Genomic DNA, 18737 nt, shown 5'->3' with positions numbered 1-18737 from the left:
CTCCAGCCAAAATGTATTTGGTTTTGAACAGAACAGCATAGAGTTAGAACCCCCCCCCCTTTAGCTGTCAGGTTTGTGCTCCCAATGTGGAGACTTCCCCATCACCTTCTGACAATGTATGAGATGATAGGAGATTTCTCCAATGGGAACATAGATAAAAAGAAAATATTAAAAAGAAAAAGTACAGCCAAAGCTCGTTTGGCTGTATTTGTCCTGTAGATCACAGGAGTGCAGTTCGTTTTGCACTCCTGTGACCCTTTTTCAGCAGAAAGTGGGCTGAAGTCCGCTCTCTGCTTACGTTACAAAGTCTGTGCAGGCTCGGCAGTTATCACGGCCAGAGAGTCGGGATCCACCCAGATCCCTGGACCGACACCTGGCTCAGCCTCTCAGCAAGCCGCTAAGAGCCTGATCTGGCCATTCCCACCCCCTCCACAGCTCAGCGCCCCAGTGAGGGAGGAGGGGGCAGAGTAGAGCAGAGAGCCGCTCACTGACAGTCAGCAGCTCTCTGCTCAGGTAACTGTGAGAGCCGAGCGATCGGCGGTGTTCAGTGTTCGAGGTGCCGGGGGAAAGATATAGCATCGGAGCGATGCTGCATCCACCTAGGTAAGTATGGTTAGAAAAAAAAAAAAAACCCTATACTTCTCTTTTAAGACAGATTTAATAGGGTGGAAAGAACAAGAACAGTCTGACAATATATTTATAGCTTTCTCTCTGTGTTTTAATATTCTGGTGACAACACCCTTTGTTTTCTTGTACAAATGTCACAAGGATATAAAAGCAAAAGAAAAAAAATCTCCCTAAAGTGGTCAAAAGACAAATATTTTAACCATTCCCCACATGTTTAAATAAAAAAAAAAAAAAAAAAAAAGAAAAAAAAGGATTTCCCCCTACTTCCTATCCAAGTGACTAGTTCAAGACACAGCAACAGAAACCTTTTCCTCCCAAACTCTTTCACAAATCCTGAAAAGGATGCTTGCTAATAAGAACTACTCTTAGATCTCTTTCACACTGGAGCTGTGAGTGCGACAGGGGTAAAGCGCCGCTATTTTTAGCGACGCTTTACCATCAATTTTGCGGCGCTATTCGGCCACTAGCGGGGCGCTTTTCAACCCCCGCTAGTGGCCGAGAAGGGGTTAAAACCACCACAAAGCACTATTGCAGCAGCGCTATGCCGGTGGTGTTAGCCGCGCTGCCCCATTGATTTCAATTGACAACTGACAAGTCGCCTCCCGTTCTGTACAATGGAATTGTTCTAATCGGAGCGACGCAAGTTGCTCCGACTTAGAAAAAGGTTCCTGTACGACTTTGGGGGCGACTTGAATAGACTTCTATACAGAAGTCGTTTTGCAAGTCGCCGCGGAAGTCGTTTGCAGGTCGCCTCGCTGAGGCGACCTGCAAGTCGTGCCACCTGTGTGTGAACCGGGTCTAACAAGTCAGGAAAGTACAAATACCCCCCAAATGACCCCTTTTTAGAAAATAAACATTCCAAGGTATTAATTAACCACTTAAAGTGGAGGTCTGCTGAAAAAAAAATATTGAAAGCCAGCAGCTACACATACTGCAGCTGCTGACTTAATATATGGACACTTACCTGTCCAGAGAGCCCGCGATCTCGGCAGCCGAAGCCGATCCGTCCTTCGGCTCTCGGCTGCTGCCGCCGCCATCCTCGGTAAGGGAATAAGAAAGTGAAGCCGTGCAGCTTCATTTCCTGGTTCCCTACTGCGCATGCGCGAGTCACGCTGCGCGTCCTCTCAGGTCCCTGCTGTGTTCTGTGTCTTGTGGAATGGCGTCAAACTTTTACCCTTAAAAATCTTCATAGGCGTTTACAAAATTCTACAGGTTGCATGTTTTGAGTTACAGAGGAGGTCTAGGGCTAGAAGTATTGCTCTCGCTCTAACGATCACGGCAATACCACACATGTGTGGTTTGACCACCGTTTTCATATGCGGGCGCTCACGTATGCGTTCGCTTCTACACGCCAGCTCGTCAGGACGGGGCGCTTTAAAAAACATTTTTTTTCTTATTATTTATTTGATTTTATTTATTTTTACACCGTGTTTAAAAAAAAATTTGGGTCACTTTTATTCCCATTAAAAGGAACGTAAACATCCCTTGTAATACAAAAAAGCATGACAGGTCCTCTTAAATATGAGATCTGTGGTCAAAAAGTCCTCAGATCTCATATTTGGAATTAAATGCAATAAAAGAAAAAAATAAAAATTTTGTCATTTGAAAAAAAATTACAACAAAAAAATGTGCCTTTAAGCCCTCATGCACACAGGCTGTTAAAAAAACGTTATGAAAACGCCAGTATCTTTGCAGTGATTTTTTTTAACTTTTTTCAGCGTTTTTCAGCGTTTTTGCAATAGCGTTTTTCCGCGTTAGCGTTTTTGAGCATTTTTTTTTTTTTTCAAATTTTTTTTTTTTTTTTTTCAATGGATCAAAAACGCTAAAAAACGTTGGTGAATGACGTTTTTGAGCGTTTTTCAGCGTTAGAGCGTTTTTACAGCTGAAAAACGTCTCTCAGAACCCACTGGTCCTGGGTTTTTTTTACAGCTTAAAAACGCCTATGCCACTTGCAGCTCAAAAACGCCTAGGTGGGCATGAAGCCATAGACTAACATAGACAGGCCTTTTTAAGCTGCAAAAAAAGCTCAAAAAAGCAGCTGTAAAAACGTCCGTGTGCATGAGGACTTAGACGTATGGGCGGAAGTGACGTTTTGACGTCGCTTCCTCGCTGCTATGGTATGGAGACAGGTGGGGGCCATCTTAGCCTCACTCATCTCCATACCCAGCCACGGATAGGACCTGATAGTCCCCTCTCCCGCCGCCGATAACGGTGATCAGCCGCAGAGACCACCATTATCATTAACTGAAACCACCGCCTGAAGAGATGGATACCTCCGTTGTGGCAGCAGCTATACCTCTTCAAAGTCAAAATAGTATATAGTCATGCGGCGGTCAGTAAGAGCCCTTTCACACTGGGGCGGGGGGCGGCGTCGGCGGTAAAACGCCGCTATTATTAGCGGCGTTTTACCGTCGGTATGAGGCCGCTAGCGGGGCGGTTTTACCCCCCGCTAGCAGCCGAGAAAGGGTTAAATACCACCGCAAAGCGCCTCTTCAGAGGCGCTTTGCCGGCGGTATAGCCGCGCCGTCCCATTGATTTCAATGGGCAGGAGCGGTAAAGGAGCGGTATACACACCACTCCTTCACCGCTCCGAAGATGCTGCTGGCAGGACTTTTTTTACCGTCCTGCCAGCGCATCGCTCCAGTGTGAAAACCCTCGGGGCTTTCACACTAGAATGCAAGCAGCGGCACTTTCGTGTCAGTTTGCAGGCGCTGTTATTAGCGCAATAGCGCCTGCAAACCGCCCCAGTGACTTCATCATGGCCTATCATGTGGTAATCAGCCATGCCCAATGGCTGTTCATCCTCCTCGGTGGCGAGCGGTGTCTCTGTGACACGCCGCCACCGAAGGTACAGGGCTGCACGCACGCCCTGTTTAAATGGACGGACGTCCTATGACGGCCTGCGGGCGGCAAGCTGTTAAAGCAAGTTGTAAAGGTTACATTTTTTGTTTTCTAAAATAACAAACATGTCATACTTACCTTCTTCCTGAATCTCCTCTTCTGGAGGAGTCCACCAGTGGAGCTCTTGGCTCTTCCTCTTGCTACAGTGGCCTACCTGTGGGCTCGCTCCAGAGCTCAGCTGTGTGCCTCCACAGCCCACTCCCTCCTCACAGGATTTAACAACAGGAAGAGCCAATGGCTCTCACTGCTGCCTCTGTGTCCTGTGAGAAGAGAAAGAAAGACTAGTGTCGCTGCAGACAGGCACAGTATTGGATCAAGACAGGACTTGAGGCGGCACTGGTGAGCAATGATAGGCTGCACTGATGAGCACTGATAGTAACAGATAAGGCGGCACTGATGGGCACAGATAAGGCGGCACTGATGGGCACTGGTAGGTGACAATGGTGGGCAGAACTGTTGATGAGGCGCTGATTGGTGACACTGATAGGTGGCACTGTGGGCACTGATGGGTAGCACTGGCAGGCAGCACAGGTGGGCACAGATGAGCTGGCGGCTGCTCTCCTTGATCGGGACCGATGTCCCTCTGACAGCCACCGGTGATCGGCTGTCAGCTGAGGAGAAAAAATAGCCAATTACCGGCTCTGTTAACAGCACATGATCAGCTGTCATTGGCTGACAGCTGATTATGTGGTAAGGGGTCGGGATCGACCCCTTACTCCAATCTGTAATCAGCCGAGTCTCAGACTCGCTGATCACGGAGCGCGCTGCGTGCGCCCTGCAGAGGGCGCGCAGGCCGCTCGAGCACAGGAGGACGTCTATTGACACCCTCACGGCAAAGTAGGTCTGCGATGTAGCCGTCATTCGGCTATAGCGCAAATATGAAAACGTTAATATGCGAATGGTGGAAATATTTTAAAAGGAGAAGTATGGCCAAAGCTATTTTGACTATACTTCTGCTTCTGATTACAGAAGTGCAGTTCGTTCTGCAGTCCCGTGACCCGTTTTCAACTGACAGCGGGATAAAGTCCGCTATCGGCTGATGTCACTCAGCCGATCCAGGCTCGGTAAAGATCCCAACTGTAAAGGACTGGCAGCTGAATCAGCCTCTCAGCAAGCCACTGGGAGACTGAGCCAGCCGCTCTGACCCTCCACAGCCCGATATTCTAGTGAGTGCCGGAGGGGCAGAGCAGAGAGCCACTGACTATCCCAGCTTTGTGCTCAGTAAAGACTGAGAACTGACCGATCAGCAGTCTTTGATTGCTCAGTTCTCTGTCTTAGAAGTGGTGGGGACAGATGCAGCATCGCATCCATGCTGTATCCACCAAGGTGAGTACACATTTTTTTTTTCTAAAACACAAACTTCTCTATTATCAGAAGAGGTTTACAAGTAAAACATAAAAAATAAGCCTAACCCTTGTTCAGTAAGTATATAAAAGACTAAATTAGCGCTTTTTAGGACAACTCCAACCTAACAGCTGAATACTCTGTTAAAATACCTATAAAGAAACCACTGAAAAGATCTGCATATACTGTTGTAATCCATCCACCCACCTTAGCAAGTAGCATAATAAAAAAAAGTCTTTGTACTACTGCTTATCCTTCTCTTCACTCTTCAGACCAGGGGTCTCCAAACTTTCTAAACAAAGGGCCAGTTTACTGTCCTTCGGGCTTCAGGGGGAGCCAGGCTGTGGCCAGTGAAAGTAGAAAATATTGCCCCATTGAGGTGGGAGTAATGGTGCCTATTAATGGTGTCGGTTAGAGGAAGTTTCCCAAGGGCCGGATAAGGGTAAGCAAAGGGCTGCATCTGGCCCCGGGCCACAGTTTGGAGACAACTGCTTTAAACTAAGGGTTGGTTCACACTGCTGCACTGCAATAACAAATGCACGTTAATGCTCATTCTTTCCCATTTAAATGTGCTGCCTACTGCACATGTGCAAGCACATTTTCTTTTGTAATACAGCACACCACAATGCATGGCAATGCATTCGTGCACGTTGTGTTTAAAAATAAAAAAACATGCCTATACTTACCTGCACTGTGCAATATTTTTGCACAGAGCAGCCCCGATCCTCTTCTGGGGTCCCCCGCGGGCGCTCCAGGCCCCTTATCTTCATTAGGTGCCCCCAGGGAAAGCCTATTTCCCTGGGAGCACCCATGCGGGCTCGTTCCCGAGTTTTCGCTGCCCCGTCCATTGACACAGACAGCGGGACTTGGCCCAGTCCCCCGCTCCCATGCCACTGGATTTGAGTGACAGCAGTAGAAGCCAATGGCTCCTGCTGTTATCATCGGTCCAATGAGGAGAGAGACAGTGGCTGGAGCCGCTGCGCTCATCACTGGATCGAATTGGGCTCAGGTAAGAAAAAGGGGGGGTCTGGGAAGAGCTGCAGCACAGGTTTTTCATCTTATTGCATAGAATGCATTAAGATGAAAAACCTTGAGCCTTTACAAACACTTTAAGAATGAATGAAGCACAAAGCGTGTGTGTTTATGCTGTGCTAATGCACATGCTACCGTAACGCAATGGTGGAAACGGGGCCTGATAGCACCTGTGACACCGATATGAGTTCACTTAGCTCTATAAAGCCATCTGAGTACCTTCCCTAACAGCCCATAAGCTTTTGGAACAGATACCCACACCGCAAATCTGATTAATATTTGCACCTGTAAAAAGCAAGAACTCACACTGCAGATCTAGTTTGGATTTTCAAGGCCACAACGCATTTCAGGAAATTATACAAATTGAATTGGAAAACGGTTACATAAAGCATTTAAACGTGGCTTTATATATTTCCAAGACATCGCACGGTTTACTTTTTTGTAAGAACATTTTTGAAATGCCACATTAAGGTTTTTTTATCTTAATGCATTCTATGCATTAAGATAAAAAGCCTTCTGTGTGCAGCAGCTCCCCTCAACCCCCCAATACTTACCTGAGCCCCCTCTCTGTCCAGCAATGTCCAAGAGTGCCTCTGTCATCCGGGACTCTCCCTCCTGACTGGGTGAGACAAAGCAGAGGTGCCATTAGCTCCTGCTGCTGTCCATCAAACTCAGTGAGCCAATCAGGAGAGAGGAGGGGCAGGGCCAATACGCAGCTCTGTGTCTGAATGGATACACGGAGCTGCAGCTCAGCTCAGGTGCCCCCATAGCAAGCTACTTGCTGTGAGGGCACTCAACAGGAGGGAGGGGCCAGGAACTCTATCCAGGCACCCGAGAAGAGGATCTAGGCTGCCCTGTGCAAAACCATTACACAGGGCAGGTATGACAAGTTTGTTATTTTAATAGAAAAAAAAACGAAAAAGAAAACAAAGACTTTACAATCACTTTAAGTTCTATTGACTGCAGTGCGATGTGGTGGATTGCATCACACCACGTTGCTCTAGAAGAAACTACTGCATGCCCTACTTTTTTTTTGTGAACTAGCCGAATAGGAAACAAGGCTTTTTGCCTTATCTTGCTTTGGGACCCAATACTACTTTGTGTTTTTTTTTTATAAAGAAAAAAAAAAAACTCACAATTAGTTACACAAATCCAAAAATAAAGTCTGAAGTAAAGGTTATAGGATGAACATTGTTGTAATGGTGGACACAGTATATCCCATGCCGACAGTAAGCAGAAGGCTTCAAAATGATTTATGAAATACATTAGGTGCATTAATATGATGTTCCCACTATTTGAGGGGTATAGAGTGACCTTCATCTACATGGATTGACTATGTGGCCATAAGTGAAATACAAGGGTCAGAAGTTCACATCCTGACAGATTTATTAGGCACAAAGCTCCCTGAAGAGGTCAACCTTTTTATTAGATATGTTTGAGAAGCCACTTGCAGGCCTGTTAATATTTGACCTCTGAATTACCTTTTAATATTTATTCAAGACAGTATAGTGAACAGCGAGCCACAGCACCTCGGTAATCTCGGATTCAAGCAGAAGAGCTAAATGAAACTAGGGCTGCAAATAATGATTATTTTCATAATCGATTAATTGGCCGATTGTTTTGATTATTCGGAGAACCTTAAAAAAAGTGTGGTGTATAATTTAGTTAATATGTATATTAAAAAAAAGGCAATTTATTCTTAAATACGTAATTAAGACGTTTAGTAGCAGCAGCACGCTTTTTTTTGTATCACATGTCATCAAGGGGTTAAAAAACTAAAATGAGCCCTTTATAGTACAAACAGAACAGATAATCGCTACTAAAAGGGGTTAATTTATACTGTGAAAGTAATCACACATATATAATAAATACACCCAGAAGTAGGATATATGGGTATTTTAACTAGGAGTCAGACATGTTATGTTTTAAATATAATGCACAATACTGGTAAACTTTTACTTTTAATTCTAATTGTAATGCTTTATATTACCTCCAGTCTATCAGCCTCCACCTTCTCTGGGTTCAGATGCTGATCTTCCCTGCACAGAGTCTTTAACCACTTGCCGACCGCCTAACGCAGATATACGTCGGCAGAATGGCACGGGCAGGCAGAATCACGTACCTGTACGTGATCTGCCTCCCGCAGGCGGGGGGTCCGGTCGGACCCCCCCCCCCCCCCCCGGTGCCAGCGGCGGTCGGCATTTCACTGGGAGCGTTGGGAGGCGAGGGGGAGACCATCCGATCGTGGCCCCCCCCCTCGCGATCGCTCCTAGCCAATCGGAATCCTCCCCTGCCTGTGTGTAGTTTCACACAGGCAGAGGATGTGATGTCATCTCTCCTCGGCTTGGCAGTTTCCGTTCCAGCGCCGAGGAGAGAAGACATGTCAGTGCACAAAACACACACACACACACAGTAGAACATGCCAGGCACATAAAACACCCCCGACCCCCCCCCCCCCCGATCGCCCCCCGATCCCCCCCCAACCACCCCCCCCCCCCCTGTCACAAACTGACACCAAGCAGTATTTTTTTTTTTTTTTTCTGATTACTGTATTGGTGTTAGTTTGTGACAGTTACAGTGTTAAGGCAGTGAGTGTTAGCCCCCTTTAGGTCTCGGGTACCCCCTAACCCCCCCTAATAAAGTTTTAACCCCTTGATCACCCCCTGTCACCAGTGTCACTAAGCGATCATTTTTCTGATCGCTGTATTAATGTCGCTGATGACGCTAGTTAGGGAGGTAAATATTTAGGTTCGCCGTCAGCGTTTTATAGCGTCAGGGACCCCCATATACTATCTAATAAATGTTTTAACCCCTTGATTGCCCCCTAGTTAACCCTTTCACCACTGATCACCGTATAACCGTTACGGGTGACGCTGGTTAGTTCGTTTATTTTTTATAGTGTCAGGGCACCCACCGTTTATTACCGAATAAAGGTTTAGCCCCCTGATCGCCCGGCGGTGATATGCGTCGCCCCAGGCAGCGTCAGATTAGCGCCAGTACCGCTAACACCCACGCACGCAGCATACGCCTCCCTTAGTGGTATAGTATCTGTACGGATCAATATCTGATCCGATCAGATCTATACTAGCGTCCCCAGCAGTTTAGGGTTCCCAAAAATGCAGTGTTAGCGGGATCAGCCCAGATACCCGCTAGCACCTGCGTTTTTCCCCTCCGCCCAGCCCACCCAAGTGCAGTATCGATCGATCACTGTCACTTACAAAACACTAAACAAATAACTGCAGCGTTCGCAGAATCAGGCCTGATCCCTGCGATCGCTAACAGTTTTCTTGGTAGCGTTTTGGTGAACTGGCAAGCACCAGCCCCAGGCAGCGTCAGGTTAGCGCCAGTACCGCTAACACCCACGCACGCACCGTACACCTCCCTTAGTGGTATAGTATCTGAACGGATCAATATCTGATCCAATCAGATCTATACTAGCGTCCCCAGCAGTTTAGGGTTCCCAAACACGCAGTGTTAGCGGGATCAGCCCAGATACCTGTTAGCACCTGCGTTTTGCCCCTCCGCCCGGCCCAGCCCAGCCCACCCAAGTGCAGTATCAATCGATCACTGTCACTTACAAAACACTAAACGCATAACTGCAGCGTTCGCAGAGTCAGGCCTGATCCCTGCGATCGCTAACAGTTTTTTTGGTAGCGTTTTGGTGAACTGGCAAGCACCAGCCCCAGGCAGCGTCAGGTTAGCGCCAGTACCGCTAACACCCACGCATGCACCGTACACCTCCCTTGGTCGTATAGTATCTGATCGGATCAATATCTGATCAGATCTATACTAGCGTCCCCAGCAGTTTAGGGTTCCCACAAACGCAGTGTTAGCGGGATCAGCCCAGATACCTGCTAGCACCTGCGTTTTGCCCCTCCGCCGGGCCCAGCCCAGCCCACCCAAGTGCAGTATCGATCGATCACTGACACTTACAAAACACTAAACGCATAACTGCAGCGATCGCAGAGTCAGGCCTGATCCCTGCGATCGCTAACAGTTTTTTTTGTAGCGTTTTGGTGAACTGGCAAGCACCAGCGGCCTAGTACACCCCGGTCGTAGTCAAACCCGCACTGCAGTAACACTTGGTGACGTGGCGAGTCCCATAAGTGCAGTTCAAGCTGGTGAGGTGGCAAGCACAAGTAGTGTCCCGCTGCCACCAAAAAGACAAACACAGGCCCGTCGTGCCCATAATGCCCTTCCTGCTGCATTCGCCAATCCTAATTGGGAACCCACCACTTCTGCAGCGCCCGTACTTCCCCCATTCACATCCCCAACCAAATGCAGTCGGCTGCATGAGAGGCATTTTCTTTATGTCCTCCCGAGTATCCCTACCCAACGAACCCCCCCAAAAAAGATGTCGTGTCTGCAGCAAGCGCGGATATAGGCGTGACACCCGCTATTATTGTCTCTCCTGTCCTGACAATCCTGGTCTTTGCATTGGTGAATGTTTTGAACGCTACCATTCACTAGTTGAGTATTAGCGTAGGGTACAGCATTGCACAGACTAGGCACACTTTCACAGGGTCTCCCAAGATGCCATCGCATTTTGAGAGACCCGAACCTGGAACCGGTTACAGTTATAAAAGTTAGTTACAAAAAAAAGTGTAAAAAAAAAAAAAAAAAAAAAACACAAACAAAAATATAAAATAAAAAATAATAGTTGTCGTTTTATTGTTCTTTCTCTCTCTATTCGCTCTATTGTTCTGCTCTTTTTTACTGTATTCTATTCTGCAATGTTTTATTGTTATTATGTTTTATCATGTTTGCTTTTCAGGTATGCAATTTTTTATACTTTACCGTTTACTGTGCTTTATTGTTAACCATTTTTTGTCTTCAGGTACGCCATTCACGACTTTGAGTGGTTATACCAGAATAATGCCTGCAGGTTTAGGTATCATCTTGGTATCATTCTTTTCAGCCAGCGGTCGGCTTTCATGTAAAAGCAATCCTAGCGGCTAATTAGCCTCTGGACTGCTTTTACAAGCAGTGGGAGGGAATGCCCCCCCCCCCAACGTCTTCCGTGTTTTTCTCTGGCTCTCCTGTCTCAACAGGGAACCTGAGAATGCAGCCGGTGATTCAGCCAGCTGACCATAGAGCTGATCAGAGACCAGAGTGGCTCCAATCATCTCTATGGCCTAAGAAACCGGAAGCTACGAGCATTTTATGACTTAGATTTCGCCGGATGTAAACAGCGCCATTGGGAAATTGGGAAAGCATTTTATCACACCGATCTTGGTGTGGTCAGATGCTTTGAGGGCAGAGGAGAAATCTAGGGTCTAATAGACCCCAATTTTTTCAAAAAAGAGTACCTGTCACTACCTATTGCTATGATAGGGGATATTTACATTCCCTGAGATAATAATAAAAATGATTTAAAAAAAAAAAAAAAAATGAAAGGAACAGTTTTAAAATAAGATAAATAATAATAATAAAGAAAAAAAAAAAAAAAAAAAAAAAAAAAAAGCACCCCTGTCCCTCCTGCTCTCGCGCTAAGGCGAACGCAAGCGTCGGTCTGGCGTCAAATGTAAACAGCAATTGCACCATGCATGTGAGGTATCACCGCGAACGTCAGATCGAGGGCAGTAATTTTAGCAGTAGACCTCCTCTGTAAATCTAAAGTGGTAACCTGTAAAGGCTTTTAAAGGCTTTTAAAAATGTATTTAGTTTGTCGCCACAGTTTGTGCGCAGTTTTAAAGCATGTCATGTTTGGTATCCATGTACTCGGCCTAAGATCATCCTTTTTATTTCATCAAACATTTGGGCAATATAGTGTGTTTTAGTGCATTAAAATTTAAAAAAGTGTGTTTTTTCCCCAAAAAATGCGTTTGAAAAATCGCTGCGCAAATACTGTGTGAAAAAAAAAAATGAAACACCCACCATTTTAATCTGTAGGGCATTTGCTTTAAAAAAATATATAATGTGTGGGGGTTCAAAGTAATTTTCTTGCAAAAAAAAATTATTTTTTTATGTAATCAAAAAGTGTCAGAAAGGGCTTCGTCTTCAAGTGGTTAGAAGAGTGGGTGATGTGTGACATAAGCTTCTAAATGTTGTGCATAAAATGCCAGGACAGTTCAAAACCCCCCCAAATGACCCCATTTTGGAAAGTAGACACCCCAAGCTATTTGCTGAAAGCATGTCGAGTCCATGGAATATTTTATATTGTGACACAAGTTGCGGGAAAGGGACAATTTTTTATTTTTTTTATTTTTTTTTGCGCAAAGTTGTCACTAAATGATATATTGCTCAAACATGCCATGGGAATATGTGAAATTACACCCCAAAATGCATTCTGTTGCTTCTCCTGAGTACGGGGATACCACATGTGTGAGACTTTTTGGGAGCCTAGCCGCGTACGGGACCCCAAAAACCAAGCACCGCCTTCAGGCTTTCTAAGGCCGTAAATTTTTGATTTCACTCTTCACTGCCTATCACAGTTTCGGAGGCCATGGAATGCCCAGGTGGCAAAACCCCCCCCCCCAAATGACCCCATTTTGGAAAGTAGACACCCCAAGCTATTTGATGAGAGGTATAGTGAGTATTTTGCAGACCTCACTTTTTGTCACAAAGTTTTGAAAATTGAAAAAAGAAAAAAAAAAATGTTTTTTCTCGTCTTTCTTTATTTTCAAAAACAAATGAGAGCTGCAAAATACTCACCATGCCTCTCAGCAAATAGCTTGGGGTGTCTACTTTCCAAAATGGGGTCATTTGGGGGGGGGTTGTGCCACCTGGGCATTCCATGGCCTCCGAAACTGTGATAGGCAGTGAAGAGTGAAATCAAAAATTTACACCCTTAGAAATCCTGAAGGCGGTGATTGGTTTTCGGGGCCCCGTACGCGGCTAGGCTCCCAAAAAGTCCCACACATGTGGTATCCCCGTACTCAGGAGAAGTAGCTAAATGTATTTTGGGGTGCAATTCCACATATGCCCATGGCCTGTGTGAGCAATATATCATTTAGTGACAACTTTGTGCAAAAAAAAAAAAAATTGTCACTTTCCCGCAACTTGTGTCAAAATATAAAACATTCCATGGACTCAACATGCCTCTCAGCAAATAGCTTGGGGTGTCTACTTTCCAAAATGGGGTCATTTGGGGGGGTTTTATGCCATCTGGGCATTTTATGGCCTTCAAAACTGTGATAGGTAGTGAGGAGTAAAATCAAAAATGTACGCCCTTAGAAATCCTGAAGGCAGTGATTGGTTTTCGGGGCCCCGTACGCGGCTAGGCTCCCAAAAAGTCCATGTGGTATCCCCATACTCAGGAGAAGCAGCTAAATGTATTTTGGGGTGCAATTCCACATATGCCCATGGCCTGTGTGAGCAATATATCATTTAGTGACAACTTTTTGTAATTTTTTTTTTTTTTGTCATTATTCAATCACTTGGGACAAAAAAAATGAATATTCAATGGGCTCAACATGCCTCTCAGCAATTTCCTTGGGGTGTCTACTTTCCAAAATGGGGTCATTTGTGGGGGTTTTGTACTGCCCTGCCATTTTAGCACCTCAAGAAACGACATAGGCAGTCATAAATTAAAGGCTGTGTAAATTCCAGAAAATGTACCCTAGTTTGTAGGCGCTATAACTTTTGCGCAAACCAATAAATATACACTTATTGACATTTTTTTTACCAAAGACATGTGGCCGAATACATTTTGGCCTAAATGTATGACTAAAATTGAGTTTATTGGATTTTTTTTAGAACAAAAAGTAGAAAATATTATTTTTTTTCAAAATTTTCTGTCTTTTTCCGTGTATAGCGCAAAAAATAAAAACGGCAGAGGTGATCAAATACCATCAAAAGAAAGCTCTATTTGTGGGAAGAAAAGGACGCAAATTTCGTTTGGGTACAGCATTGCATGACCGCGCAATTAGCAGTTAAAGCGACGCAGTGCCGAATTGTAAAAAGTGCTCTGGTCAGGAAGGGGGTAAAACCTTCCGGGGCTGAAGTGGTTAAAGTAATTTTTTTTTTTTTAAACAAACATGTTATACTTACCTGCTCTGTGTAATGGTTTTGCACAGAGCAGCCCCAATCCTCCTCTTCTGAGGTCCCCCCCACTGAAGTTTCTGGCTCTTCCTGCCTTCAGAGTGCCCCAATAGCAAGCTGCAAAGTATAGTATAGAGTGCCCCTATAGCAAGGTAAAAAAAAAAAACTGACTTTGGAACCACTCACTTCCTGCCCAGGACTACGTGTCCCATGAGGCATTGCTCCTGACACATTCACAAGTTCTCAGGCACTTACTGACATGTATGGATGGTGTACTGAACTGTATGTGTGCTGCACTGTATTTCCTGATATGTAAACAAATATTGCATTCTGCATGCAGGCCAATTAATCGATTATGAAAATAGTTGACAGCTATTTTCATAATCGATTAGTTGTTTCAGCCCTGGATGAAACCTGCGTTCACTAAGAACTAACAATCTACAAAATGAATTCTAAGGCCTCATACACACTGGGCATTTGCCCAGCTTACCCGAGCAACTTTTCTCCTGGCAGGAGAAAGCCAGGTTTCTGAAAACGCATTTAGGAGCATGTAGATGTGTTTTTTTTTGTTAAAAAAAAAATAAATGAAAAGTCAGCAGTTACAAATACCGAAACTGCTGACTTTAAAAAAAAAAAAACACTTAGAAGACCAGGGATTCAGCAGTGTCATCTCCCGGGCCGATTCTTCGCCAGTCTTTAGGTCCCCAGAGATGCCACGCTGACTGTGGAAAGCCAGCTGGGACTTCCTGATGGCTAAAAGCTGGCTTCTCAATGTGCATACTGTACATCAGACACTGCACTGCGCTGTACTTGCACTTTGTGAATGGTACCAAGAGTTTTAAGGTAGGCTGGGGTGGGGGGGGGGGGGGGGGGGAGGAATCCCCAAGTGGGAGGAGGTATCTGTCAAAACTAGGCACTCCACATACCAGTTTTCCTTACAGGTATGTGGGGTACCAGTGTACTTCCTAGTATGTGGGATGCCTAGGCACGTTTGTGCTTACAGCCTCATAGCTGTATATCTGAAATATGATATCCAAGTGACTGCTGCCTCTGATCTCAGGAGATTTGGACTAAGATTTGGTGATGCCACTACTGTGCTGCTTAACATTCTTCTTTCCAGAGGATCTTACATGAGGAAGTAAAACCCTGCTACTACCGAGACAGCCACCTCTATACTGTACAGTCACACCGTGCAGAATAATCATGGCAAGTCAGTACTGGGGAAGGATCAGCTGCAGGGAGCCTACAGGTAATACTGGCGATAGTCCTTTTGCACAGATTCCAAAGTATAGTTCCTCTTTAATGATCTTTTAAGAGTTAGTTTTAGAGAAAGTAACAATTTTAAAAGGGACCACTGCAAAAGAGGGGAAACAGGAACTTTTGCTATTGGCAAAGGTGGTCACTGGTAAGCAAGAATAGAGGGCAAATCTCCAAAAATGAGGAGGCACATAGCAATTAAGGCCCCTTTGAGACGGGCAGATTCCGCCAGCAGTGAATGGATTCCCCATCCATCTGTTTTTAGCAGATATGATCAGATTGGATGTTGGCAGGTGTCATAGGATGGTCCGATCGGGTCTGCCTAAAAAACTGACAGGGGGACCTGATCAGTCCGTCCATGTGGAAGGGGCTTAAAGGATTAGTATGGCAGTACACAAGTTGATCAATGGATCGACTTGTGTACAACCAGGATGCCCATACATGGATCGAAATATGGGTCCATGTATGGCCGGCTAAAGTTTGAGCCCCCTCTCCTAACACACAAATTAATGAGGCCCTGCTTAGTTTGCACAATATTTGGACGGCCATCATCTAAACAACCAGGAACAACAGAAATAAGCATAACTACAATCCAACAAGGTGATTTTTAAGTTACTTTAAAATGTTTTTTTTCCCCAGTTACAGCAAAGAAACTTTTAAGACCCTATCACCAGACCATTCATTTCAACAAAATCTTCCCATAAGATTATATGTGCATTTAACACATTGTATGCATGTTTATTACCTGCAAAAAGCTCCCTTGTGTAGACATAATAAGATGGAAGTCTGCTGCTGGGTGCTGCCACCTTGAATGTGATGTCATCAGACCACTTAAATGGCATTCTATAGCAGTGGTCTCCAAACTGTGGCCCTTTGCTTGCCTTTTATTGGCTCTTGGGAAACTACTCCTCCCACCTATATGTGGCAATATCAACTCTTTAACACCAATTATGACGCACCAGTCCTTCCACTGACTCCAAAAACGGCATAATTCCTCCCACCGACACTAACGATGAGGCACTATTCCTCCCACTGACAAGGATGACGGGGCCCTATTCCTCCCACTGACCATGGGGCACTATTCCTCCACTGACACTGACGATGAGGCACTATTCCTCCACTGACAATGACGATGAGGCACTATTCCTCCCACTGACAATGACGATGAGGCACTATTCCTCCCACTGACAATGACGATGAGGCACTATTCCTCCCACTGACACTGACGATGAGGCACTATTCTCCCACTGACACTGACTATGAGGCACTATTCCTCCCACTGACAAGGATGACGGGGCCCTATTCCTCCCACTGACAAGGATGACGGGCCCTATTCCTCCCACTGACCACGGGGCACTATTCCTCCCACTGACACTGACGATGAGGCACGATTCCTCCCACTGACACTGACGATGAGGCACTATTCCTCCCACTGACACTGACGATGAGGCACTATTCCTCCCACTGACAAGGATGACGGGGCCCTATTCCTCCCACTGACAAGGATGACGGGGCCCTATTCCTCCCACTGACCATGGGGCACTATTCCTCCCACTGACGATGAGGCACGATTCCTCCCACTGACACTGACGATGAGGCACTATTCCTCCCACAGACACTGACGATGAGGCACTATTCCTCCCACTGACAAGGATGACGGGGCCCTATTCCTCCCACTGACCATGGGGCACTATTCCTCCCACTGACGATGAGGCACGATTCCTCCACTGACACTGACGATGAGGCACTATTCCTCCCACTGACACTGACGATGAGGCACTATTCCTCCCTCTGACAAGGATGACGGGGCCCTATTCCTCCCACTGACCATGGGGCACTATTCCTCCCACTGACACTGATGATGAGGCACTATTCCTCCCACTGACAATGACGATGAGGCACTATTCCTCCCACTGACAATGACGATGAGGCACTATTCCTCCCACTGACAATGACGATGAGGCACTATTCCTCCCACTGACACTGACGATGAGGCACTATTCCTCCCACTGACAAGGATGACGGGGCCCTATTCCTCCCACTGACCATGGGGCACTATTCCTCCCACTGACGATAAGGCACTATTCCTCCCACTGACATTGACGATAAGGCACTATTCCTCCCACTGACAAAGATGACGGAGCACTATTCCTGACACTGACACTGACCATGGGGCACTATTCCTCACACTGACACTGACCATGGGGCACTATTCCTCACACTGACCATGGGGCACTATTCCTCCCACTGACACTGACCATGGGGCACTATTCCTCCCACTGACACTGACCATGGGGCACTATTCCTCCCACTGACACTGACCATGGGGCACTATTCCTCCCACTGACACTGACCATGGGGCACTATTCCTCCCACTGACACTGACCATGGGGCACTATTCCTCCCACTGACACTGACCATGGGGCACTATTCCTCCCACTGACGACAAGGCACTATTCCTCCCACTGACACTGACAATGAGGCACTATTCCTCCCACTGACACTGACCATGGGCACTATTCCTCCCACTGACGATGAGGCACTATTCCTCCCAGTGACACTGACCATGGGGCACTATTCCTCCCAGTGACACTGACCATGGGGCACTATTCCTCCCACTGACACTGACCATGGGGCACTATTCCTCCCACTGACACTGACCATGGGGCACTATTCCTCACACTGACCATGGGGCACTATTCCTCCCACTGACACTGACCATGGGGCACTATTCCTCCCACTGACACTGACGATGAGACACTATTCCTCCCACTGACACTGACCATGGGGCACTATTCCTCCCACTGACACTGACCATGGGGCACTATTCCTCCACTGACACTGACCATGGGCACTATTCCTCCCACTGACACTGACCATGGGGCACTATTCCTCCCACTGACACTGACCATGGGGCACTATTCCTCCCACTGACACTGACCATGGGGCACTATTCCTCCCACTGACGACAAGGCACTATTGATCTTTTATTAAAAGAATCAAGCAACCAATTTTATACAAAAGTAAAAAACAAAACCATAGTACAAAACTTCAACAGAAATCCAAGGAATACACATCCATGTTCAGAATATATACAATACATACATAATCCACTACCAAAATTATTTACATAAAGCAGCAGAGAGGGCCTAAGAGGCACAACCCATCACCTATGTACGCAGCCATTTATTAAAAATTAATCCAAAAAAAAATAATAATCTAGGGTGATAAGAGACAGACAGCCACACCCGGGAAAGAGACTCCTGGCAGTCAGGGAGGCTTGAAACCCCTCCACGCCTTCAACCAAGCCCCCTGACTCCGCTTGTCTCTCTCGAGCACCCGAATCTTCTCTACCTCATGCAAAATGTCATACACCACCACCTGAACAGGAAGGATTTTACGCCGAATGCAGACCTGACACCGTGCGTTCCAAGTGAAATAACGGACTACTAGGCTAACTAGAAAAAGTGTATCTAAACAAAAAACCCCACCAGTATTGAATGCTCCGTACACCCACTCAGCATAACCCAGCCTGGAGAGGAAAGGGACACCGAGGGCCCGTCCCACCTGTTTGTACACCTCTATGTTAAAAG

General features: G+C 46.2%; 1 protein-coding gene across 2 annotated transcripts in view; it reads right to left on the bottom strand.

Annotated features, from left to right (window-relative positions):
- The window catches only part of FBXO15 (F-box protein 15), a 304133-nt gene that overhangs the window by 274272 nt on the left and 11124 nt on the right, over nt 1-18737 (bottom strand). The gene's annotated exons all lie outside the window — the stretch shown is intronic.

Source organism: Aquarana catesbeiana, linkage group LG05 (assembly GCF_042186555.1).
Source record: "Aquarana catesbeiana isolate 2022-GZ linkage group LG05, ASM4218655v1, whole genome shotgun sequence".
NCBI classification, from domain to species: domain Eukaryota; kingdom Metazoa; phylum Chordata; class Amphibia; order Anura; family Ranidae; genus Aquarana; species Aquarana catesbeiana.
The sequence above is the reverse complement of the archived record's forward strand: the minus strand, read 5'-3'. Positions and strand labels throughout refer to the sequence as shown.